We start from the raw sequence: 6,559 nt of genomic DNA on the forward strand, positions 1-6,559 counted from the left end.
ATAATATCCAGGAAAATAAAGCTTATATAAGGAACAGCAGAAATAACATAAATGCCCTAGTGGCATGTTTGGAACTTCTTTATCTGAAGCTAAAAGCCACCATCAAAGAGCACATGGTGCCGCTTACTAATTACTGTACATTCTTATTGATGCTGAGGGGTTAAATGCCTTGTTGCAGGAGCAGACTCAGGACATCTGAGTTAATACAGACGTGAAATAGCAAAAATTATAGTTTGCTAGAGTAAATTGCTCATTTAGTAACTCATATCATCGCTGCGCTGACAGGAGAAAGAATAGTAGTCTCGTTTTTAGTCACTGGTAACTGAGACCATCGTGTTATGCCTCATCAAAAGAAGCCGTGACAGGCTGAATCCTACTAATCCGTCTTCACAAGAGTTCAGAGGAGTTGCACAGCCATGCGCAGGTCACCGTGTCCTCACCCGGGAATAAAAGAGCAGAAAAGGAGAGCGCCTTGATTAGGATGTAAAGAAACCCACGGAATTTTTCAAATCATTTGTTTCCATAGTTAGCTTCCCTTTCCCGGCCTGTTTTCGGAGTCAGCTCTCGCCTGTGAATCTGCTGTTTGATTTAGGATTGCACTGAATAAATATAAGACTCCTGCAAAGACAGAATAAACAAAAACGTGAGATTTATTTTTTTTGTATCATTTTTAGGCTGTTTCATTCTATTACCTAACAAAGGAAGGCTAGAGGCTGAACAGTGTTCATTAGATCAAAACACACGAACAATTAGACATGATGAAACTATTAAATTACAGGAGATTCCATGTTTACTAATCAGCCCTTATCCCCAAGGACTTATAGTCACCCTCCTAATCCCTTGAGGGCCCCAACCATAAACTCACTGTCCTGTAGTTAGTCCACATCCTGACATTTATTTAGAAATTCTTATTCATTATGCAGGCTCTGTCGGTGTCTGAATATTTGTTTTCCTACCTTCAGCATAACAAACATAATCCCATGACCAGACCAGCTTGTCAAAATACATCCCTGAAGTGCAAGGGTGGTTCATCTTCTCGTTCAGTTGTCTTAATTATCAATCAGGCGTGATGATTGCCCGCTGCTGTAGATATGAGGACTATTAAATAGTTTTAATGAAGAAAAAGTAGAGTGCAATTATTGAGCCTCCCAGAATCTGCAGAAGTGAAATCAATAAGCTGCTGGTTTTAACAGGGAACCTTGCATGTTTATTTTTGAACAGATGAATATCACCTCTTCTCCTGAGCCGCTCTCAGCACACAAAAGCGAGGCTGGCGTCCAAAAGCATTCAAATTCTGAGGCACACCTAATGTACCCGGAGCTCACATCCACTCTTTCAAGCCTATAATCGAGTTAGTGCAGACATAATCATGTTATCATGTGTTCTCTCGCTCCTTGTAAATTTACATGCAAGTGCGGTTGTTGCACAGGAGGTACGTTTTCTATACACCAACCCACTTTTGTTTTTTATTTAACTGTGTTAAAAAGGAAAAAAAAAAAATAATAAAAACACGAGAACTGTTTCAATCCACCGACTATTATACTCCTCCTACACATGCACAGACATTGATTATGATTATATAGTGATTATGCATTCTGAATGCCAGCCACGCAGCAGAAGAGTGGAGGGGAACATTAAGGGGCTTGGCGACTGTGGGACCCCCTGCTGAGATGAGAGGGGAGGTAAGAGCCAAGGAGAGGGGAGTGTGGAGAAGGCTAACCAATCAGCTGTGCGCTGGGAACGGGACCAATCATGGCTACAGCTCCAGGCTCTGTTGCTCACTATTTCTCTGTAATTCTCCTTTTTTTCCCCCTACCTCTCTATTTTATTTACTTCTCCCTTCCTAAGCACTGTTTCTCTCCTGCACTTAAGCCCTTCTTTTTCACTGCCTCATGAATCATGTGATTGAGCCTCACACACCTCTTTTAGTCTTACCCCAACCTCTACACTCCAGAGCACACCCCTCTAATTTACCCCCTCAGCGCCACCTTCTCCACTGAACACTTTCCTCCCCCTGGTTTCTTATTCACCGGCCACCCTGCTTTACACAGTCCACTCCCCTTTGTCAGATTATTATTCTGTCTGCAGTCACTAAGGAGATGCACACACCATCCATCACAATGTACAAATTCTCAGCGCGCAGATTCGGTCGGGTCCTAATTAAAAAGCCTTTCCTCTCGTTTTCTCAAGAGATAATTAGACTTTCATCTCACCAGGATGCCACATCCATAGATCCATTCTCTTCGTGCAGGAAGCCTATAGGAGAAAAAAGAAATAAATTCAAGGGTCTTTAACCACCCTCCTTCAGGGCACCAGTCAATAATTAAAGATAACTTTCCTTACAAAAAAAAAAAAGTCTGAAGAGAAAATGACTAATATCTTCACTTGTTAAATAAAGAAAGTGAGTTAAATGGAACAGAGTGTACGGGAAAGTTTATTTCAAGTAAAAGGTCGAGGTTATTCCGTGCATTAGGCTTCATATGGCAACCTTTTGAGTTAAAGATATAGATTTTTCATGGAACAACGCTGATGCAACGGTCCGTTTATAGCTGTACGCTGCAGAGTCTTGGTATAATTCTGATGTGGGCTTGGAGGCCGTGGAGCTTTGGGCCTGATATGAGACAGCTGGAAGGGTTGAATTATTGAAGAGCACGGACCAGCTCTGAAACACAGGCCATGGCCTCCCAGCTGCTCCGTGTGCTGAAGCCGACACTTCAGCAGTCGTCAGACGTGTGCAGTTAACAGGGTCCATCTGTTATTGAGGCGTAATGAACACAGTCATAGCCATGGAGAAATGAATCTCTGCCACTTTATTAGTGTGCCACAATAGCAATGATTGTGCCACGCGTGGAGTCGTAATAATTATGATATTTGTGATTATAATGATGATTAGAATGCAGATGATGGCAGAGGAGACGACGGTGATGTGTGTCTGCTATGATGATGATGACGGTGCACAAAAACAACGGGAAGGAAAAATCAACATTCACATTTATGCTCATTATGCATGCATGAAACGAAAATGATTTGCATATTGGCACTGGACGGAAGGACCTGCGTGCCCGGAGAAAAATAACAAAACATTAAACTCACTGTAGCTGTAATTGTTGACAGTTTCATGTAAACACCTGCCAAATTGAAAACTCATCATTCTAATGTAGAACAGGCCAGTGTTGAAAGGCATGCAGAGTGTAACCTCCAAAATCAATAACCAAGCCTGCCTTTCATTACATAAGTGAAATTTGTATTCATCTCAGAGATATATATTTATCCCACTTATACCCTTGGCTCAGGAGCAAATTCATTTAGTAATGATTACCTGACTCAGGTAAAACCAATTTCCATTCACTTGTTACCCTGAGTTGGTGACAAGGGCGCAGCTGGGGTCACTTTTCAGCAGTTTTTGGTTGCAGGCGCACCATCAGCACTTGATATCGTGCCCTGTGTGTGTTCCTGTGTGTGAGGCAGACCCGTTTGCCACGCGACCCTTAAAGAAGATGCGTTGCAGTGACACAAACGGAGGAAGTGCATCTCGGCTTCAGTGCCGCTGCTTAGTTTGAGGGCTGTCAGGGTGGCTTGTGTGGGCGCACAGCAGTCTCTCTCCCCTGGAGAACTGCATTCAGATAAAAATACTCAAATTTCTCATAGATGCCAAAGGGGTTGTGGTGTGTATACAATGTGAAACTTGGATAACTAGAAAAAACAAGTATATTTTTCTTAAGGAAAAAATGGAGCTTGATTTAAGTATACACATTAGTTCTACAGCCAGGAAGAGCTGGAGTTATTTCTGTCAACATGAAATACTTTAGCCAGAAGGTAGACACCAGCACATTATGTCATCTTGTTTCCTCCAGGATACCTGACTAGGAAACTTCAGAGACTCTAGGTAGAAGTGAAATAAATAGTTTAAGATTTTTTTTCTTTCCTCCCGGGAAAATTCATGTGATAACAGTTTGTGCTACACTCTGCCAAAACCAGGGGTGATCAGAGTAGCTTAAAAAATAGCAAATGACACGATAACAAGGGCTAAAGTTGTTGTTAAAGTGAAATAAGTACATACAGTAAACGGATGCACACCACCCCCATGAGGTGTATAACATTTATAGAGGATCTCATTAGTATGTAATGTCCTTTTGCAAAAGATGGCATTTTTTGTGAATGTTTTTTATGCGCACCACCACCAGAATATTGATGCAGAAAAAGCACACCGCAGTAGCAATGGCAAGGGAGTGCTTGTTGCATCCTGGTGCTATGTGTTTCCCAGCTAAGCAACGCACCCGACTATCCATGTGATGTTAAAAAAAAATATATGATACAGACCAAGTCATTCTTCTTCTATAGCTCCGTGGTCCAGTTCGCTTGTGCTCATTGTAGGTACATTTGTCAGCAAACAGGGCTGAGTACTGAAATCCTGAATGATTTATGGCTACGCAATTTGATCTACAAATTGTTGCGGTGCGGATCAAAGGATGGCCTTACCCTTCCACATACATCAGTGAGCCTGGTGTGCCCACGCACCAGTTGCCAGTCGACTACACTTCCTTCCTTGGACTACTTTTGATAGGTGCTGACCACTGCACCCCCCCACTCCCACCAAATCAAGAGCGTCGCTTCAATCCTTCAACTTGCCCGTTTTCCAGTTTCTAACATGTCAACAAATCTTTCACTTGCTGCACTGACAGGTTCCATGATAACTTGTTGTTCCCTTCACCTGTAGGTGATCAGAATGTTAAAGCCCAAGGGTGCCCAAATTGTTCCCAGTGGATTCCGAACTGAATCGTTTATTCGTTTCCTTATTTTTGTATGCAATAGTACTAGTTTTGTAAGTTGTAAGTTGGGTCGAACCCTGTCACCCTCTGGCACACATGTCAAACTCAAGCCCACTTGTATTATATTATATCTATCAGAATTGGCCCCCAAGTATTCTGTGTGAGCACCATTGATACTACAAATCCCAGAATGCATTGCAGTAGCTGAACTTGGATCAGGCAGGTACATCAATCAACTTTATTGACGCACTCATCAGTCTCATGGTTGCCTCAGCAAACCCTTCATCCATCGGTAGAGTAGTAGAGCAGCTTCTGAAGCTCTATCAGTCCATACAGTTAACTGATAAAAGCATTAGAGAAGTAAATACTACAGTATGTTGACTGAGACTCTTACAAAAACACATAGTAACGCTGTACCAGTTAGCAGACAACTGGCAGATCAGTCAGTCTACAGTTCTACAGTAGAACACACAGTAAACAGAAAACTAAACTAAAATATCAATAACAACACCACTACAGCTAAACACCAGTCTGTTAAAATCAGGGCTTGACATTAACTTTTTTGTTCACTAGCCACTGTCGCTAGTTGTTCCCCAAAGTTACTAGCCACTCTGCATTTTCACTACCTGCAATTTTGTTGTTGGGAAATTATGGTCCTCATTCCACTCCGCTCTCCACCGTGTAGACACTCGTTAGCCTCGCTAGCCATTCTGGCTGTAGGTGTGTGTTTGCGTGTTTGTTTACGTGTACGTCGGTGTGGCCCTCCGTCCCTACTAATGAAAATATCCCCAGGCTCCATCTGCATCCTCTCACTGGCCGCTGGTCTTCTTCATCTTACAGGATTTGAGCTGGCAGGAGCTCAACAGCGCCACCCTACCATCAATGTATCGCAATTGTATTCTCTGGTCAGGAGTGGAAGTGCACTAATAAATAGTATTAATGAGAGCAAGTGCAGCAAGCGAGCACAGATTCCGCCCACTGATGGTGGGAAAACTACTTATACGGTGGGCAAGGCGTAGGCCAAATATAATTGGTCCCGCAGGCCTCAAATTGGGCAACCCTATTATAACCCATTGGTGTATATTTATTGTACTTCAAACTGAAAAATAAATAAATAAACAACAACTGAATTCTGAAGTCTTTTAGAATTGTTTCTGTTAATTCTTTGGTAACTGGTTGAAATGTAATCATCAGCCCAGATTTAACACGCAAAACTTATCCTAAGATTACCATCTGAAAGGTTAACAAGTCTAACGTGCATATTAGCTTGTGTCAGAGGCCTATGAAACCTGCTTTACATTGGAATATTTGTTGCGGGTAAAACAGAACACGAATCTACAATTACTAGTAAATTGCATTAGGTAGCTCAGTGACAACATTGCCTGCTCAGTGATGTTCAATAATCTGCCGAACTGTGTTGTGATTTAATACTGCAACGCTCAATTAGACATTAAATGTACCGTAACAAATGGCCTCTGTGACATTCATTAGATAACAGACTACTGGTGTATATGTATGTGTTTTCCTCAAACAACACAAATCTAAACAAAAGACAAAAAACACAGAAGACTGTGGCTGCTAGGCACGGCGCCAGCCCGAAGAAACTCAAGGTGGACTGTTTTATTCTCATTTTATCCAAAGATATTCTCAAGCCGTCCAAACAGAACTGAAACAGGCCGAGGGGGGAAACACATTAAAATGCAGTTTCTGGGGTTGTTTTATTTTAACTAAGGCACTGATTTTATGGTTGGGGAAAGTGTAGAGGGAGTAACTTTCAGCTCTGGTACAAG

General features: G+C 42.1%; 1 protein-coding gene across 1 annotated transcript in view; it reads right to left on the reverse strand.

Annotated features, from left to right (window-relative positions):
* si:dkey-237h12.3 (teneurin-3) overlaps positions 1 to 5,562 on the reverse strand; it is a 152,820-nt gene extending 147,258 nt beyond the window's left edge. The window contains exons 1-2 of the mRNA XM_047584946.1: positions 5,396 to 5,562; positions 2,214 to 2,256 (exon numbers count right to left, since the gene is read on the reverse strand). The gene's annotated coding sequence lies outside the window, so the exon portion shown is untranslated. The remainder of the gene's footprint in view (positions 1 to 2,213; positions 2,257 to 5,395) is intronic.
* Between the last annotated feature and the right edge of the window lie 997 nt (positions 5,563 to 6,559).

This window comes from Mugil cephalus, chromosome 5 (genome assembly GCF_022458985.1).
Source record: "Mugil cephalus isolate CIBA_MC_2020 chromosome 5, CIBA_Mcephalus_1.1, whole genome shotgun sequence".
NCBI classification, from domain to species: domain Eukaryota; kingdom Metazoa; phylum Chordata; class Actinopteri; order Mugiliformes; family Mugilidae; genus Mugil; species Mugil cephalus.